The sequence below is a fragment of the Microcaecilia unicolor genome, chromosome 1 (genome assembly GCF_901765095.1).
Source record: "Microcaecilia unicolor chromosome 1, aMicUni1.1, whole genome shotgun sequence".
Classification (NCBI taxonomy): domain Eukaryota; kingdom Metazoa; phylum Chordata; class Amphibia; order Gymnophiona; family Siphonopidae; genus Microcaecilia; species Microcaecilia unicolor.
In genome coordinates this window covers 329,047,279-329,067,993 of record NC_044031.1, presented here as the reverse complement: position 1 = coordinate 329,067,993, position 20,715 = coordinate 329,047,279, and positions in this window count along the sequence as shown.

The window sequence follows — 20,715 nt, the reverse complement described above, 5'->3', positions numbered from 1 at the left end:
ATTTGTCTCTATCAGGAGGAGGTGAGTTTGTGCACTCCTGGTTAGCTGATTGGAGACTGGGTGGGACTGCCTGTAAATCCTGGTATAGATTTTTTTTTTTAATTTTGTTGGTAAAGTATACAGCAAAATCATTGCAGTTCAGTTTTGACTGGGCAGGCTGATTCTGTTGTGGGGGTTGCAGTAGGCTGTTAACTATACTGAACAGCTGCTTGGTTGAATTGGCAGCCTGTGCAATACATTGAGAGAAATATAGCAGAGAGAGATTAATATGTTTCAACTCTGAGGATACTGGGAATCTACCTGTATGGATGTCAAATTGACCTACTTTTGTAGCACACAAAGATGGATCAGAAGGATGAAAGCAGGAGGTGAATGGTGAGAAAATGGTGACACAGCTCTACTTTGTCATAGCCTAAGACACTCATAATTAATAACTGCTTTATGTGGACACATTAGTCATCCACTTTCACCATACCTTTAGCCCAGGGGTTCTCAAACCACTCCTTGGGACAAACCTAGTCAATATGGTTTTCAAAATATCCACAATTATATGAGGTACATTTGCATGCACCACCACTGTTGTATGCAAATCTATCTTATACAAATTCACAATGGGTATCCTGAAAACTTAAATGGCTACTACTACTACTAATCATTTCTATAGCGCTACTAGACATACGCAGCGCTGTACACATTATATGCAGGTACTTTCTCTGTCCCTAGAGGGCTCACAATCTAAGTTTTGGTACCTGAGGCAATGGAGGGTTAAGTGACTTGCCCAAGGTCACAGGAGCTGCAGTGGGAACTGAACCCAGTTCCCCAGGATCAAAGTCCACTTCACTAACTGCTAGGCTACTCCTCCACTCCTTCATATCCTACATTTTGTTTTGTTCAAGAGAACCTTGGTTGCACAAAAGAGAGATATTCTAAACACTAAGGAGAAGATATTCAGCCAGTAGCAGTAAGCATATTTTTTAAACACTAACTGTGGCTGGATAAATAAACCCTGGATATTCAGTGCCAGGCTATGTGTGGGCCCCCAGCACTGAATACCTGGGGTTAAATGGTGCTGCACTGGCCACCAGAAATTATGCAGATCCTGGTCGATATTCAGCCGAGGCGTGCATAAGACAGCTATGTGGACCAGGATACTTTTGTTTTTTAAATGTCCCCCCCCCCCTCCACAAGAATCTCAAAGCAGCCCACCTCCTTACCTTCCCCCTCCCCTTCCCATGCAAGTAAATATTCCCTCTCCCCCAAAATATTCCCCCCATCCCCTAGGCACAGGATGGGGGATAGGGGATAGGGAAAGGGGGAGGGTAGGAGGCAGGCCACTTTGGGGGGCTTGGGGGGGGGGGGAATTATGCAAGTCCTGGCCAATATTCAGTGTTTAAAATGTATTACTAAGGATCCCCAGAAGAATGTAGTAGAGATATTAGGGACTAACAATCAGCATGGAAAATATTTAATTTTATTTTTGGAACATTTTTGTGTTTAATGCAGGTTAAATTTGATTAAATCAGTAAAAATGTTTAATGAGCATAAATGGAGTTTATGCACATTAATTTGAACATTTTATTTTCATATATTTAATTTAGGACCTCATTTGCTAAGCTGCAGCAAAGTTTTGTATTTACCAAGCAAATTTGCCAAACTGTATCCATGATAGCTGCAAAGTACTTAAATTAGGGGTTATCTACTAAACTGCAGTAAATGTTACACTATGGGGGAACTCATAAAGGTGCAGTAAACGTTTCCCTTTTACCGCACCTTCATTTCCTGTGGGATTCAGCAACCAGTGGGATCCTAGTAATGCAGGTTGTTGAATCCTAACTTAAAGGAATAACACTCCTTATGATCCACTTCCCAAGCAGCATTAGTCCCAAGTCCCAGAAACATTGGGCCACAATGCTGCAGCCCAATGCTCCCAGACCTTCAGATCCTCTGGCCCACACCCCTCAGCCCTCCAACTTAAGCTGTGCCCCTTGATTTCAGCCCCTTCACTCCCCCCACAGGGGCAACCTTCATAAATCCTTGGTGGTCCAGGGAGGTAAAGCGGATCTTGGGGTGTCTGGGGACATCTAAGAGTCATCTGGAGATATAGAGAACTTTCGGGGTCCACGCAGGTCTTCTGGGAACTAGAGGGTCCAGTGGTCTTTGGCAAGAGCAATGCCCAATCGCTCCTGGCTTATTCTGTGCCACCTTACAAATGCGGCCTTACCAGTAGTTTTGCATGACTACTGCTAGGGGTCATATTTCCATATTGGGATATTTTTCCCTGGATCCTTCTGGTGAAAAGAACTGTGAAGCTTTTGAACATTTCATACAGCTTCATTGAAAGTGAAGAAATTGTTTAAGTGTGAGACTCTTTTACTGAAAATAATGGACTGTGGATGTGAGGCAGAAAGGAATACATTAATGAACTCACTCTGGGGACTCTGTGGGGGGGGGGGGGGACGTTTGATTTTATAAGAGAAGTTGTAATATTTGAATAAAATGATTATATTTGGAATTGTGAACTTGTAGTTTAGATCAACGTTTGAAATATGTTGTTGTAATAATTATTGTTGATTTTTGTAATGATTACCCTGTTGAATAGATAGATAGATAGATAGATAGATAGATAGATAGATAGATAGATAGATAGATAGATATAGATATATATAGATATAGATATATCTATATATCTATAGATCTATCTATAGCTATATCTCTACGTATATCTCTATCTATATCTCTCTTTCTATAGATATATAATGCATATTCATTGGGGATATCCTGAAAACCTGAGTAGCTAGGTGTGTCCCGAGGACTAGGTTGAGAACCCTTTTTCTTCCTCTTCTGAAATCACTGAAGAAGAAATTGCACATTTTCTTTTCTCCTCCAAACTGACTACCTGTTCCTCTGATCTTATTCCCACCCATCTACTTAACTGTCTGGTATCCGCAAGATATTTTACAAATTTGTAAGTCTCAAGCACTGATGATGCACTTTTAGCAAAACATGGGCTATGGTTCTGTTCTGGTGGATCCTCCTCCACTTCTATCCATCCCACTATCGGTTGGTGTACCCCAGGGCTCTGTTTTGAGACTTCTTATTTTCTCTATCTATACATCTTCCTTTGTTGCTCTGATCTCCTCCCATGGTTTTCAGTATTACCTTTATGCTGATGACTCCCAGATCTACCTCTCCACTCCAGAAATTTCAGCAGGAATCCAGGCCTAAGTCTCAGCCTGCCTGTCTGAAATTGCTGCCTGGATGTCTTTACCGCCATCTGAAACAAAACATGGCCAAGACTAAGGCTCTTATCTTTCTCCATAAACCCAACTCTCCTCTTCCCCTATTCTCTATCTCTGTGGATAACACTCTCATCCTCCCTGTCTCATCAGCTCATAACCTTGGGGGTCATCTTTGACTCCTTTCTCTCTTTCTCTGCAAATATCCAACAGACTGCCAAATCCTGTCTTTTCTTTATCTATAATGTCACCAAAATTTGTCCCTTCCTTTCTGAGCACACTACTAAAATCTTTATCCACACTCTTATCACCTCTCACTTAGACTACTGCAAATTGCTTCTCACAGGTCTCCCACTAAGCCATCTCTCTCCCCTTCAAAACTCTGTTGCACGACTTATATTCCGCCAGTGTCAGTATGTTCATATTAGCCCTCTCCTCAAGTCACTTCATTGGCTCCCTATCTGTTTCAACATACAATTCATACTCCTCTTACTGATTTACAAGTGCATTCACTATGCAGCTCCTCGGTACCTCTCCACTCATCTCTCCCTACACTCCTCCCCAGGAACTCCATTCATTGGGTAAATCTCTCATCTGTACCCTTCTCCTCCACTGCTAACTCCAGACTCTGTTTCTTTTATCTTGCTGTAACATACACCTGGAATAGACTTCCTGAATCAGTACGTCGAGCTCCAGCTGTGGCCGTCTTCAAATCATGCTAAAAGCCCACCTTTTTTGGTCTGCTTTTAACTCCTATCTCTTATTCACTAGTTCATTACCCATGTCTATTTTGTAATCTCCACCTTAAGTAATTCCCTTATCCCTTATTTGTCCTATTTGTCTGTCTTGATTAGATTGTAAGCTTTGTCGAGCAGGGACTGTCTCTTACATGTTCAGTGTACAGCGCTGCGTACATCTAGTAGCGCTATAGAAATGATAAGTAGTAGTAGTAGTAGGGATAGAGTAAAGGGCTAACAGTCAAGGAATCCAGGTTCAAATCCTGCTGCTCCTCCTTGTGATTTTGTGTAAGTCATTAAGGCGTGCTGAAAAATGGTCTGTGGTAGTGTAGATCCGTGTTTTGGGCATGCACAAAATTATTTTTAGCACACCTACAAAAAATGCCTTTTTTAAATGTTTGCTGAAAATGGACGTGCATCAAAATGAAAATAGCCGTGCGTCCATTTTGGGTCTGACTCTGAGACCTTACCGCAAGCCATTGACCTAGCGGTAAGGTCTCATGCAGTAAACGGGCGGTAATAGTCTACGTGTGTCAAATTCCACTTGACTCGTGTAGCTGCCATGCATCAGAAAATAAAAAAAATATTTTTCAGACACGCATAGCGGATGTGTGCCAAAATTGAATTACTGCAAGGGCCACGTGGTAACCGGGTGGTAATTCCAATTTGGCACGCATTGGAGCGCACATAGGCGCTATGCGGCTTAGTAAAAGGGCCCCTTAAACCTCCATAACCTCAGATGCAAATATGAATACTAATTCTATAAGCTAGCACTTACACATGGTCATTGGCAACAATAATTGAAAGTTATGCATGAAACCTGCACACATCAGTCGCCTGCTGCACAACTTCCAGAGGTTATACATGTGGGTGGAGCATGACCATGTCAATCAGCATATCACCAAACAACGCATACTATTATTTCTACACCTTTGCTTGGCAAACATAGGTCCCTACACGTGTACCCCATTCTGGTTCCCACATCTTGATGCCAATTTTTAGAATTGCCCTATTAGATTGTAAGCTCTCTGGAGACAGGGAAATAAACACTGAGCCTGAATGAAATAGCTTGAACTGACAATGAAAAAGGTGTGAGTTAAATACAAATGAATAAACATTAAGGCACTGTGTTAGCTTCTAGCATGCGGCTATACTGTTAATATCCAATAGTTCCCACATTACACTGCTCCTTAATGGGCATTTTTACATACATACAATGTTTCTCATTGAATGCACATGCCTATCACATGGAGTAGTTTACCACTAAGAGACAGAAGGTAAATAATGAGGCAGTTAGTGATTGTATGATAAGATTTGTTTATAGATAATAGTCAGCTCAGAGAGCATAAAAACATGCATTCATAATTTGTTTCATGAGACTGATTTCATATCCATATGCATTTATTGTATCTAAAATACATTTGTGAACAAAATTTAGTTTTGAACTGAAGCAATATGAATGCCTGGTTACACATATTAGATATAACCTTGCAATTGTACTCCTGTAATAACATCAAATGAAATGAAAATTAATTAATTCTATCTAACCACCAGAAAGCAGACATAAAAATATTTAAGACAACATTTCAACAACAGCCAGTCATTCCAAGCTGCATACATATCACGTTCTGAATTTTATGCTTTCTAACACATGGAAACTTGAAAAGAACTAAGGTCCAGGATCCAGGTCTGTCTGTCCAGGGGGGGGGGGGGGGGGCAAAATAAATCTCCAAATAAGGTAAAGTCACAAAATTTGATTTGCTGCAAAAAAAAATAAAAAAATAAATAAAAATAAAAAAATATATATACAGTGCACTCCATTTAAGTGCACGTCGGATAAGAGCATGCTCTGTTTAACTGGTGCCAACAATTTCTATGGGGACAAACTTCATTTTAACGCTTATATGCATGGTTTAAGACCGCTCCTCTGAAGGAAAGACTCCGCATAAGTGCGTGCATGGAATATGGAAGCCGATTGGCGCGTGACAACCAATGAGATTTCAAATTTACCGCCCCTTTAACTGCCACAGGCAGAATAAGTGAAAAATGCTGTTAGAGTGTACACTGGGGTCGTCGTCGTCATCATCATCGCGGCGGAAGTGTAAGACTTTAACACTGGCTGAATGAATAGAAGTTCTTAAAAATTAGAAAACAAAGTCAAGCATCTATTGCTAAAGAATATGGTGCCAATCCCTGTCAAATTTCACGTGTCTTGAAGCAAAAAGACCAGCTTCTGGAAGACTGGCAAAACAATACAAATCCACAACGGAAACGAAAACGGGCGGGAAAAGCTGAGGAGGTAGAAGATGCTCTTCTTCAGTGGTTTTCTCGAGTCAGGAGAAAGCTAACCAGCTAGCTGAAAGTCTTGGACTAACTGAGTTCAAAGCCACTGTTGGATGGTTGGAAAGATGGAGCAGCATAAAATTCAAGAAACAGCATGGTGAGAAACAACGCTGATGACTTTGGTGCTGAAAATTAGGTTGTTTCAGTTCTTCCTACCATCTTCAACGAGTTTGCACCTCGTGACATTTTCAATGCTGACGAAAATGGTCTCTACTGGCGAGCGATTCCTGATGGAACACTTGCATTCAAACATGCCAAAACTACTGGAGGTAAAACATCGAAGGACTGACTGACAATCCTCCTTTGCTACAATATGAATGGGAGTGAGAAGTTGGAACCCCTCATCATTGGAAAGAGCAAACAGCCCCGTTGCTTCAAGAAAGTTAAATGACTTCCTGTGTCATACAAGGCTAATGCAAATCCATGGATGAGTGGGAAATTTGGAAGCAGTGGCTAAAGAAGTTAGACACTAGAATGCGGGCACAATAGCATCAGGTTTTGCTGCTTTGTGATAATTGTGCTGCACACAGGGATGATGTCAGGCTGTCTAACGTCAAGGTGGTCTTCCTGCCACCAAACACTACCTCTCTGATCCAACCTCTGGATCAGGGCATAATAGCCAATTTCAAACAACATTATCGGGCTCTTGTGCTACGTCATCTGATGAGCGTTATGGATGACCAGACTGAGAAGATAAACGTGCTGTTGAACTGACTCATAATCTATCACTGTTGGATTCCCTACATATGCAGAAAGAAGCCTGGAATCATGTTACACAGGCAACCATTGTGAACTGATACAAGTGGGCAAGCTTTGTTAAGGATGTGGAGAGAGATGAAGCAGGTGCAGCTGTTGCAAACGCGTCAGATGAACAGGTTATTGACATCCCAGCCGGTTTTACTGAAGAGGAGTTCCATCGCTACGTAGCTGTTGATTATGATCTACAAACAGCTGAAGACAGCACTGATGTTGAGATATGCTCCTACATGCAGGCAACAACGGCTGGTGATGGAACAGATGAAGAAATGGGCAGCGAGGCACATGCTGATGAAATTCAACAACCTCCTCCTGTCACTTTTGCAAGAGCGCTGGAGAGTCTCAACACCGTGCGGACCTATCTGCAGGCCACTGGATGTCAGTGCTATGACAGTTTTTACCGTCTGGCAGACGTAGTCTATGGAACTCACAGACCCAAGAGTGTACAGAGGACTATAACTGATTACTTCAAGCCAGCCTAATGTCAGTTAACTGAGACTGTATACTGTACGTATAATAATAAACAGTACTGTACATATGTTTATCAGATGTCAAGCTTCTTTGGGTCACAACGGTTAAGTGTACACTTTGGTTAACTGCATGCATTTCTTTGGTCCCAGACCCTTGCACTTAAGCGGATTCACTGTAAATACAATAAAACCTAAAACCAAACATAAAACAAAACATTCTGCCCCTATAACCTAATACATATTTGAACGCACAGCAATCATACATACATAGAAACACGGCACCCTAACATAATAGCCTGGACAAAATAGCTCTTGACAAAATAGTCACTTGACAAAATAGCCCTTTAACAAAATAGCCCATAGTGCTTCACAAAATTAGGAAGTGTAGTTAAAACTCTGTCTCCCTCCCTCTGAGGGTTCAGCATCTCTTCACCACTTCTATCCCCACCTCCCAAGATAGTCTAACATCGTTTTTTGTTTATTTATTTACTATACCGTCTCTTATTGCATAGCAAATCAGAACGGTTTACATATCAAAAAATATACAAATAACATATAACATAATTTAAGCTACAAACTCCATTTTATGATAGCACAGCACAGACACAACTTCCATACCGAAGAAGACGTGTAGGGGCATAATCGAAAGGGGCGCCCAAGTTTTCCTGAGGACATCCTAGTAGGACGTCCCGGCGAAGGGGAGGGGAAACCCATATTATCGAAACAAGATGGACGTCCATCTTTTGTTTCGATAATACGGTCGGGGACCCCCAAATCTTGACATTTAGGTCATCTTTAGAGATGGTCGTCCTTAGACTTGGTTGTTTTTGATTTTAGGCGATAATAGAAACTAAGGACGCTCATCTCAGAAACGACCACATGCAAGCCCTTTGGTCGTGGGAGGAGCCAGCATTTGTAGTGCACTGGTCCCCCTGACATGCCAGGACACTAATTGGTCACCCTAGGGGGCACTGCAGTGCACTTCATAAAAATCTCCCAGGTACATAGCTCCCTTACCTTTTGTGCTGAGCCCTCCAAAACCCACTACCCACAACTGTACACCACTACCATAGCCCTTACAGGTGAAGGGGGGCACCTACATGTGGGTACAGTGGGTTTGTGGTGGGTTTCGGAGGGCTCTTATTTACTACCACGTGTAACAGGTAGGGGGGATGGGCCTGGGTCCACCTGCCTGAAGTGCACTGCACCCACTAAAACTGCTCCAGGGACCTGCATACTGCTGCGATGGACCTATGACATTTGAGGCTGGCATAGAGGCTGGCAAAAAAAAAGATTTTTAAACTATTTTTGAGGGTGGGAGGGAGTTAGTGACCACTGGGGGAGTAAGGGGTGGTCATCCCCAATTCCATCCAGTGGTCATCTGGTCAGTTCGGGCACCTTTTCATGGCTTGGTCGTAACAAAAAAAGGACCAAGTAGAGTCGTCCAAGTGCTCATCAGGGACGCCCTTTTTTCGATTATGGGTCGAGGACGCCCATGTGTTAGGTATACCCAAATCCCGCCTTCGCTATGCGTCCGACACCCCCCCCCCCCCGGGAACTTTGGTCATCCCCGCAATGGAAAGTAGTTGGGGACGTCCAAAATCGGCTTTCAATTATGCCGATTTGTGTGACCCTGGGAGAAGGGTGCCCATCTTCCAATTTGTGTCGAAAGATGGGCGTCCTTTTCTTTCTAAAATAAGCCTGATAGACATTCATTACAGCAGTCATACACATCACATCAATCATACTTTGCCTCTAATAATTCATATCTTCTATATAATATAGAGACCTTTTCTAACCTGAGTGATTTCCTAAGTAAATAATGTTATATTTCAAAAGCTTTATCAAAAAAAATAAATTTTCAAAGCTTTACGAAAAAGTGTATACGAATCTTCCAGTCTAATATATTTTGACAGGGAGTTCCACAACGCTGGAGCCAAAAAGAAAAAGGCTGCCTACCCTCCGTGGTCTGGTATCTCCCCCCCCCCCCCCCCGACAATCCTCCAGTGTTCCTGTGGTCCACCAGCAGCATCAACAAGCTGCTTCAGCTGACCCTGGAAGCATTCTTTCTGTTGAGTCCTGCCTATGTGAGGGAAGTTGCACTTGGGACAAAGGGGAAACATATCTGAGCTCAAAGCAGGGTGAGACTCAGAATGACACACAATTGCAGCAGCAGCAGGAGCAAGTAAAATATTCAGGGGCGGGCTCTTTTGATAGGGGCCAAATTGTGGGCAGGCCTTTTTATCAGGGGTTGATTTGTCGGGGGCTATTTTGTTAGGGACATTTTGGTCTTTTTTTTTTTTTTTTTGGTCGGGGCTATTTTCTGTTTGGGCTTTTTTTTTCAGGGCTTTGTTCTCGGGGCTATTTTTACCAGATACCTAGGAACACACAAACACCTATACCAATACACGCACATACATACATGCTACAATCAGTACACTCACCAACAGATATAGCACTAACTTGAAAGTCTTTCTGACACAGGGAGTGGTATGTAAAATTTTACTCATAAATTAACAAATATCAGGCAGGCCAATATTCATCAGGATCCTCTCTACCTAAAAATAAAAGCTGACATACAGTTATCTTTAAGTAAATATTCAATGACAATTCTGCTTATCTCAGCAGTTTGAAGATAAATGGTATCTTTATCTATTAACCCTTGGTTTGCTGTACCTGCAGATGAGAGAAATGGTTGATCAGATGGTGGCTGGATATTGTCATGTATCAAAATACAATAGAGGATATAAACAGACTAAAGCAATCTTATACATTAACTGTTCTTAAATTGCCAGCTTTCTTATCATAATCTTTAACTTGTTGTAAATATTGCAATGGAGTATGTTGTCATAAGAGGAAAATGCCTCAGGACCTTGCCTCCACTACTACTACAAGACAATTAGGGTATGTTACAGTCATCAGCATTAAAAAAAAACAAAAACAAAGTCCTCTTATTTTCAAGCACTACAACTCTGCACAAGGCAACTGTCAACTGGTAACCCAAATATGTGACTCATGAAAACAAACAAAAGAAGCAACTTAGCTGTTTATCCTATGGATCCCCAACTACTACTACTACTACTACTACTACTACTTATCATTTCTATAGCACTACTAGTGGTACGCAGCGCTGTACACTTGAACATGAAGAGACAGCCCCTGCTTGACAGAGCTTACAATCTAATTAGGACAAACAGGACAAACAAGAGATAAGGGAATATTAAGGTGAGGATGATAACTACTGTGGTCAAACTTTCACCTACACTGCTGTCTCAAGGTGTCAGATCTCTCAAAAATAAAACAGTGAAATAATTAATTAAAATTAATTTTAAAACCTCATGTGTTTATAATTACTGTATAAAAAATAACAGTGACAAACATATGTAAGAAGCGTAAAATCTATTTAAGATTACATATGTGCTTGCATCACAGGGTTCCCTAACATGGCCATGGTGTCACTTCTTACTTATTAAAATACTTATGTCTGACATCATTTCCTCTTAACAGAAGGATTTTCAAAAAATCATATGTGTATTTAACAATAGAAAAAAACATTTCCACTCAATTGTTTTGATTAAGACCAGCAGGCTCTTCAGTTTTTAAATCAAAACTCCATTGCTGCTATCTTTGTAACAATATTCTCTGACGATCTCCAAACCTACATTCAGTATGATCCAATGCTCAGCATTGTAATGTTGAAAATGTGTTTTTTCTCAATGCAATGGTCAACCAGGGAAGCTTGTCTTCTTTCACATTTCAAACATCTCTTATGTTCACTCAGCCGGTCTTTGAAAGGAGAGTGGTCTGATCAATATAAACCTTCGGACTTTGGCAATCGCATATACAACATGGATGGGCATAATCAAATGGTGCCGGCCAAATAGCTGGCTGGCCATCTTTGGGGCCGGTGCCGCAAGTGGGTGGAGCCAACCGTATTTTCGAAAAAGATGGCCGGCCATCATTGTTTTCGCTAATACGGTTGGGCCCAGCCAAATGTCAGAGTTCGCTGGGTTCGAGATGGCCGGCATTGGTTTTCCGCCATAATGGAAAATAATGCCGGCGATCTCAAACCCGGCGAAATCCAAGGCATTTGGTCGTGGGAGGAGCCAGCATTTGTAGTGCACTGGCCCCCCTCACATGCCAGGACACCAACCAGGCATCCTAGGGGGCACTTCTAAAAATAAAAAAAAATAGCTCCCAGCTGCATAGCTCCCTTCCCTTGGGTGAAGCCAGCCATCTCGTGAGCACGCCCCCGTCCCGCCCCCATCCTGCCTTCACTACCCTACTGACACGCCCCTTGATGTTTCGCCGGCTCCGCAACAGAAAGCAGTTGAACCCGGCCAAAATCAGCTTTCGATTATACCGAATTGGCCAGGTTCAGGAGATCGCCAGCCATCTCCCGATTTATGTCAGAAGATGGCCTGTGATCACTTTCGAAAATGAGCTGGATGGTCTTTATCACATATAGTCAAATGTCTTAGCAGATATTTCTTCAATGAGACAGGATCAACAAACCAATCAGAAATTTCTAAAGTTACCTCACACACATCTTAGTGTTGACATTTCTGGTGTCTACCTTCATGCTTCCATGCTGGAACACCATTTTTTTAAACTTTGAGTTGGACCACTAGATTGCCTATCAAAATTAATGTACAGTAAAGGCAAACCCCAAAATTCCATACATCGTGTGGAAATCGAAGCGTATTCTATAACAATGTGCATGACTCAATTGGTTAACTAGCTAATCAATGCTGTCAATTGAATGTTAACAAGCAATTATAAGCACTAATTTGCATTAATTAAGATTTACATGCCCAACTCATTAAGTGTATTTTATAATGTGGAACGTGTAGATTCTAAGTTGCATAGTTGAAAAGGGGGCATGGCAAGGGGCAGTGCAGGGGCGTTTCTAAAATATATGCGCATTATTGTAGAATACACCTGCTCTGCGCCTAATTTAGGGGTCAGGATGTATGCCAAGTAGAACGTGGCCTAAATAGACGTGACCAAATTTGGTTGTATGGAGAGGTGCTCGGCATATTCTATATACCACGCAGACATGTAAGCCTATTCTGTAAAATGTAGATGCACTTTAGAGAATATACCTAGGTGTATTTTTCTTCTGTGTGGATTTTTCAGGTGTCATATATAGAATCTAGCCCAAAGCCTTTGCAGTAAATGCAGGGGACATGCCCTACCATTACTGCATATGGCATAGAATTACTATAGTGTTAGGGAGTGTCAGGGAGAGGGATTGGCAATGCAGATTGGAGCTTCACTGCAGACCTTGGTTTGACAACAGCCCCACAAATTTCCAGTAGCATGGCTACACTTACCTCCTCTTCCTGAGGTGACAGTAAATGCAGCTGTGCTATCAGTAATTGTGACATCTAGTGCAGGATACTGACCTGCACTCTAGCAGTCACAGCAGGCCACACCTCTGCCAACCCATGTCACACCTAGATCCTACCCACTCCCATGTTAGAAAGCTAACACAGGATTTTTACCAGAAGAGACAGTACTGCAGGTCTGTGCTAATGTCTATCACACAGGAAACCCCTTGTTAACTGCATAATGCAGCTTAACAAAAGGGCTCCTTGATTGGATAAATTGTGACATATTTCCAGTTGTCTAGTCAAATTTGCTAGTTCTGTGACAGTTGGGGGGGGGGGGGCAGAAGCAGATTGAAAGTCAGCAAAATCTTTTTAGGTAACTTGTGAGATTTTGCAGAAACAAACATTTAAGCATTGATCACATAATGTTTTGTGGTAACTGGGCACATTGGGATACTGTGTTGGTTTTGATCTAGCTTATGTTGTTGGCAGGGGATGGCTTTTGACATCAAGCTTTCAACATTCCTCAACCTCTAACTGTCCCTACCTACCTCCATAAATTTCACAATTCATCCTAAGGTCACACACAAAACAATGCGTTTCTAGGTGTTCCCCCCTCCCCCCAACATACACTTTACCCCATGTTTACAGAAAGTAAAACATGCTACAAGTAGAAAAACCATACTGAAACACTACATGTATTCAGTATGTAAAGTAAAAAGCCGGTCTTTCTTCTCTACAGATTTATATTGGAAACCATTCCTGAATCTGTGCCTCTGCATTCTTTGGCCACTTGTCCACATTTTTCATCAAAGAAACCAAGGATAAGTAAAGGGAACAAATCTGACAATGCATCATTTCTACTCCATACCTGAACTTATTTGGGTTAAAATGTATTTCTTTTCAAAATTTGAAACATGTTAGAAAGAAGTTTTTGTACTGAATACTGTCATAATGTTAATATCAGATTGTTAATACAGACCCACATATTTTTAAAATTCAGTTTCATGTTCTGTGTCTTGCAATGCTCTACAGGACTTTGGCTGCAGGCTATTAATTCTGCTGGACTTTCAATGTGAAACATTCAATCTCTTGGAATGCAAGTAGTCCTATGAATATGTATTGATAATTAATACCGAACTAAACCTCATTAGCACTTTAAACTCATAGCAAAAGCAGCTGGGGAGGGCCAGCAGTATGGTGTTCTGTGTGTTGGGGCAGAGTGATGGTAGGAAAAAATACAATTTACAAGTATAATATCCTACCAGTGGATTATTACAGATAAGTGGTGACTATGTATTTGCATGCAAATATATAGACGGAGAGAGAGAAACAAATGAGTAGGCTATCTTGAAACACTTTAATATTTTTTTGCTTACGGTATCAATAGTAGGAAAGTAATTTTTAAATCTAGCAAACATGAATACATTTTCCCTTCTTAGCTGCCAAGAAAACAATTGGATTAGATTGAGCTGATGACTTTAGACTTCAAATAAAAGAGTCTCATTATATTTAGGTGTCGTTAAGGAAGCCTCCCACTGCATTCACTTGCAAATCACAGGATGGCTGGAACAGCCTGCACTTTCCCTGGTCCCTAACCTTCCTGTGGTAAGTACTGCAGCTTTATCAGCAGAGTCTGGCTGTGTGCAGGGAAGGGAGGGCGTTTTTATATTATTATTAATCAGGAGCCAGGAAGGAAAGCCAATCAGAGGGAGAGCTCCCTCCTCAGCTTTGCTTCCCTGCCTTTCAGAGTTAAAAGTGATGCTGTGAGGAAAAAGCCTGTGTTAGATTCAAACGGGATCAGACTTGGAAAATAACAGCAGAAAAACAAAACAAAATAGGGGAGATTTTGCCAAAATTTCCTTTGTTGTTTCGATCGTCAAACCCACCGTATCTTTATTCAGAAGCAGACTGAAAGGTAGGAAGACTTTTTCTCTTTTTGTGCTTTGAGGATCGTTCAATGTGTTTGCATAGCTGAAGCACTGCTTTTAATGTAATGAGTGCCCTTCTGTTCCGGTTTCAACTGAAGAACTTTGAAATTCATTGCAAAAAGATTTTTTTAAAAATTTAAGTGATGGTATGGCAGCTAGAGCTGCTGCTGCGTGTCCTGTAGCCAACCAATGCATGGATCTGTAACAATCTCCTTCATCAGTCCAGATGTATGAATTTTGACATTTTCTATAATAAGTTTGGTTAGAATTATATAGTGAACTTTTTTTTGGAGAGGGGATGGGGTAATAGAATGATGGTGAATATTTATATTGGGAAAACATTTTCGTTCCTTTCACCACAAATAGGTTTTATAGTGTGAAGAATTTAATTATATATCATGAAAACAATAACTAGTAAAAATAAAATGCCTGTCATACTGCCTTTTATCTATATAGCTGGACACTACTTTATATCTTTACAAAAATCAGATATAATTCACTCTCACTACATGACTTTCCGTTATAACAGTTCTGGCTACGTTACAGCCTTAAATCTAATTATAGCTGCCCGCATTAGAGCAATGACTATTTCTTATAAAGAGAAGCCTGCATACATTGGCGAGTAAGTGGGTAGTCTATACGAAAGCATAAATGTATTCCACTTTAGGGTAACAGAGATCGAACCAGTACCAACAAATCGAAGGGCGAGTGAGGCAGAAAGAGAATGAGGTGGGGAGGGAGAGAGAAGGAGCCGGGGAGAAGACATGGCATATTTAGTCAGCAGTTGTGCGAGCATTTATTGTCACTGCTGCAATAAAATCCATATTTTATGTCATGTTAATGCAGCAGATTGTAAGTGCAAATGCACGTTCCTTTCCAGCAACTGTTGATGGCAGTAGTGCTGTAGAAGCTAAGATGTATTGCGTGCATAATCCGAACAGCAAGCAGGCATTTCAAGAAACCCTCTCACCTTAAAAATGATTCTGCACGTGCGATCTGTGACAGCCAGCAGCCAGCACTTTTAGACCTGCCTGTACGAATGAAGCTGTTCCCTGTAATCTTCAGCTTTCATTCCAGTAAATGTCTCTCCATTATCCCAAACTGCATATCTATAACTTCCAAGATGTTTAAAGGCACATTATTTGACGCTCTTTACCTATCCTTTCTGAAACTATTCTATAAGCATTACACTTGTTTCTTTAGGACACGAGACTTTAGCACGGAATGGAAGCGGATTAAAAAATAGCCTGCGAAAATATTCATATTCTAGCTAGTGACTTTTTCATTTGCGTGCTATTGATGTACTCCTGCATTTTCAAACTGGCTGAAGTTCTTCCCTAAGCTAACGGCTTTTCAGTGCAAGAAAATTTCCCTTTGGAGAAACAAATGCAACGGAGCTGAAAAAGAAAGGCTACATTTCCAACCAGATACAAATAAGTTGCTTAAAAAAAAAAAAAATTCAATGTGCCTTTGCACTGGGGAAACAAATGCTTTTTTTTTTTTTTTTGGAAACTAAGCTGGTAATCTCATTTGTGCCATGGGAACTTCTCAACTACCTCCTCGGCTCCACAACCTGTGAAACAAAAGAGTGGAATGAAGGGTTCATTAGTAGTCAGAGCAGCAATTTTGCATTTAAAAAAGGGATACAAAAGTAGGAATGAGCTCTGGTTGACTCTACTTGCCAGATAGCTTTGTTTTTCAGCTTCAGAACAGTTTCTGAACCTTATGGAGGCTGGTTATGGTTATAAGTGACACAGTAATTCTGATTTCTCACTGGATAGTTTGACACTCATGTTGCAAATTTATTGAATCATTGATCTGTTTTTCACACCTATAAGAAGCATAGGAAAATGTCAGAGGATTGATTCATTTGCTGGTTTGATGAACTGCAGAATGATCCACATTGCTAGCTCTCACTTTAATACATTATTTTCAGATAAGCCTTCAAGTTGATTTTATCAAAGGACTTCTGTAAATTGCAGATCAAAATGTCCAATGCAGTGTTCTAGATGAACTCATTTCTGTTTAGTTAGATGGAATGACCCATATGTGCCTTTCCTTCTTTCCTCTCAGTCTGCCCTGGGACTTGCATCCAAAAGCTAATCCGAATTGCCTTGCCAAAGTCTGGCCAAAAATTTCATTTCCTGCCCATACAGCCTTTTTAAGGATAGTTCAAGAAATGTGAACTTGAATTGAATAAGTTATTGCTCCATCTTTCCCATTATAAAGCACAAAATGGAAGATCAAAGGAAGAAAAAAAGGTTAATTTGAAAATGATACCCAACCTCTGGTTTTCTGAAAGCCATTTCCTGATCTAAACCTGACCTACCAAAAAAATAAATTTCTGAGGAAGAGCGTCTGTCATCTGGGTGATTTCCAGACAGATGAGTTCTTCTCTATGTGTGTTGTCTAGATTTAAAGCAGCGTGGCAGGTGGCAATGCATCACTTCAGAACCCTCTCTAATTTCATAGCTAATTATGCCACCAGGGTGAAGGTTTTCTGCCCTGGGTCAGCTGAAATACTGATCAGGAAAAACAAGGAGGTGGGGCATCTAATAATAATCCTCTCCAAATTCTCAGCCTTAGTGTATACCGGCAGCTCTCAGGCCTCCTAATTTTTCTTTGCAACATATTTATGTTCAGTTCTTTTGGCAATGTTCTTCTGCATTCACAGTGCTTAGTAATCATGTTATTGGAATGTCTGGACAAAGATGAAGAGAAAAGGGGTAGGTTGAAAAAAGCAGCAGGAAAAGATTGAAGAGTAGATCATATTCTTTGATGATGAACACGATTAGGCTGGTACTTTTTATTTTTTCCCATGTTGGCCTATATTCTGCAACATGTTGCAGTACACAATATACATTAATAATGTGATAATTTTATGATAATGATATTGCTATTTGAATGTTTTTACTGCTGTAATTGTCTATTGCTTATGTTTCATTTCTTCTTACTGTATACCATCTTGAGTGAATTCTTTCAAAAAGGCGGTAAATAAGTCCTAATAAATAAACAAGTAAAAATTAATTATTAAACTGGGACATGCAATTTCATTTGCAAAGAGAAAGTTAAGACCCTATAGCAGAAAGCATTCATGGACTTGAAATGTGTCTCATGTTCACTACTCTAAGGCTTGCTATCAAACTCCTCAGATTTTACCAAACATATATAGAGCATCACTTTTATATGCCACTAGAGATATACTTACTATTGTATATCTAGAAGGTTGTTAAGGCTGTATAGAGAGAGGTGTGACCAGCAGAAGAAAGGGGGTGTTGATGCCCCTGTATAAGTCGTTGGTGAGTCCCCACCTGGAGTATTGTGTTCAGTTTTGGAGGCCGTATCTTGTTAAGGATGTAAAAAGAATTGAAGCGGTGCAAAGAAAAGCTACGAGAATGGTATGGGATTTGCGTTACAAGACGTATGAGGAGAGACTTGCTGAACTAAATATGTATACTCTGGAGGAAAGGAGAAACAGGGGTGATATAATACAGACGTTCGAATATTTGAAAGGTATTAATCCGCAAATGAACCTTTTCCGGAGATGGGAAGGTGGTAGAACGAGAGGACATGAAATGAGATTGAAGGGGGGCAGACTCAAAAAAAATGTTAAGTATTTTTTCATGGAGAGAGTAGTGGATGCTTGGAATGCTCTCCCGCGGGAGGTGGTGGAAATGAAAACGGTAACGGAATTCAAACATGCGTGAGATAAGCATAAAGGAATCCTGTGCAGAAGGAATGGATCCTCAGGAACTTAGTCAAGATCAGGAGGCGGGGCTGGTGGTTGGGAGGCAAGGATAGTGCTGGGCAGACTTATACGGTCTGTGCCAGAGCCGGTGGTGGGAGGCGGGGCTGGTGGTTGGGAGGCGGGGATAGTGCTGGGCAGACTTATACGGTCTGTGCCCTGAAGAAGACAGGTACAAATCAAAGTAGGATATACACAAAAAGTAGCACATATGAGTTATCTTGTTGTGCAGACTGGATGGACTGTGCAGGTCTTTTTCTGCCGTCATCTACTATGTTGCTATGTACTAATAGACAATTAAACAAAAGCAGAAGAAACCCCTTTTGCAAACAACAAACATAAAAAAGGGAGCAACCACTGACGTTCAAACTCAGGGATATTTATTACCAAATCAAAAACATGATATAAACACCCTAGAGTGATGCAGTTCTGCATTTGAGCGCTGGAGGCGCCTGCCTCAGGAGTCTAAGAGGTGGTGGAGATGAAAACGGTAACGGAATTCAAGCATGCGTGGGACAGGCATAAAGGAATCCTGTGCAGAAGGAATGGATCCACAGAAGCTTAACTGAAATTGGGTGGCAGGGGGAAGAGGGGTTGGTGGTTGAGAGGCTAGGATGGGGGAGGGCAGACTTTTTATACGGGGTCTGTGCCGGAGCCGGTGATGGGAGGAGGGACTGGTGGTTGGGAGATGGGAAATACTGCTGCACAGATTTATACGGCTGTGCCCTGAAAAAGACAGGTACAAATCAGGGTAAGGTATACACATATGAGTTTATCGTGGGCAGACTAGATGGACCGTGCAGGTCTTTTTCTGCCGTCATCTACTATGTTACTATGTATGTTACTAATGTTTTGAGGGTGAATCAAAACACCAACTTGAATGGGTGTCAAGTTGCTAAGCAGTTCACTTTTCTGAGTTGTTGTCATAGTGTTCTTTTGTTTGCTGCCTTTTGATGGTGATCATCAAGGCCACCGAAGGGGAGGGGGCAGGGGGCAAGATTCCCCTGGGCTTGGCCTTCAAGGGGGGCCTAAAGCCAGGCTCTGTCTCTCTCCTGCTCCTGATGGGACCCAGGTGATCTTGTCCCGACAGGAGCAGAAGAGAGAAAACTCCAGAGCCAGGCCCCCCTTAGAGGCTAGGGAGGAGCAGACACAGGGCATCAGGGCTTCTGATTTGGCTGGTGAGGTTCCAAAGCCCCACCAGCAGAAGCCGTCCTCCAGCGCTGTTCTCCCCCTCATTGCCTGCCTTGCGGCTTTTCCCCTCATGTCGTATTTGGAGTTGCAGCTGGAACAGGAAGGTGGGGCAGAATGTGCCCTCTCCACTCCCGCTTTGGGCTCTGGCCTCCCCAATTTTTATAGACTGGCTACGTGGCAGGCTGGTGGCAGCAGTGGTGGTCCAGGGGGCGGCGGTCCTGGAGGGCTGCAGTAGCGGCCCTGCCGCGGGCCCGGCTCAGTCTCTCAGCGACCCTGGTGATCATTTCATACATTAATGTGTTCTTGACACATATTGAAGTTGGCATATTGATTCACCCTCAAAACATTAGACTCCTAAGGCAGGAAATGCAGAATTACTTCGAGTCATTTCTGGGGTGTTTATATTATTTTGAACATCAGTGGTCGCTTCCCTTTTTTGTGTTTTTTTTTTTGTACTAATAGACAATCAACATAGAGACAACTGTATTATTAACATGGAGAAAATATTGTATTGAATGTAGTCTGATGAATTTATAGCACATTTATCCAAAGATTTCAGAGGGTTTTAAAGTGACTGCTAGTCAGTATATTTTCATACTTGTTTGCTAGCTCTTTACACAAAGTATATGCTGTAAAACTACATACAACAGTAAATTGCTTAGAGATAGATGAAACAGTAAATCCTAACTGGTTATTTATTTGACTTGATAAAATGCCATATTAAAACACTCAAAGTATTGTACACTGTAATAAAACATTTAAAAATACAAACAAATTGAATCATCTTTATAACCCCACCCAACCACATGTTCCATAAAGGATCCTGATTATCCCAACTCAATGTATCCACATGCTAAACTAAATTTTAATCGCCATGAATCCCACGGGAAAAGCCAACATTATCTTTATCTCCCAATAAGTCAACATTCTATATATATAAAAAAGGACATTTTAGTCGATTTCCAGAATTTCA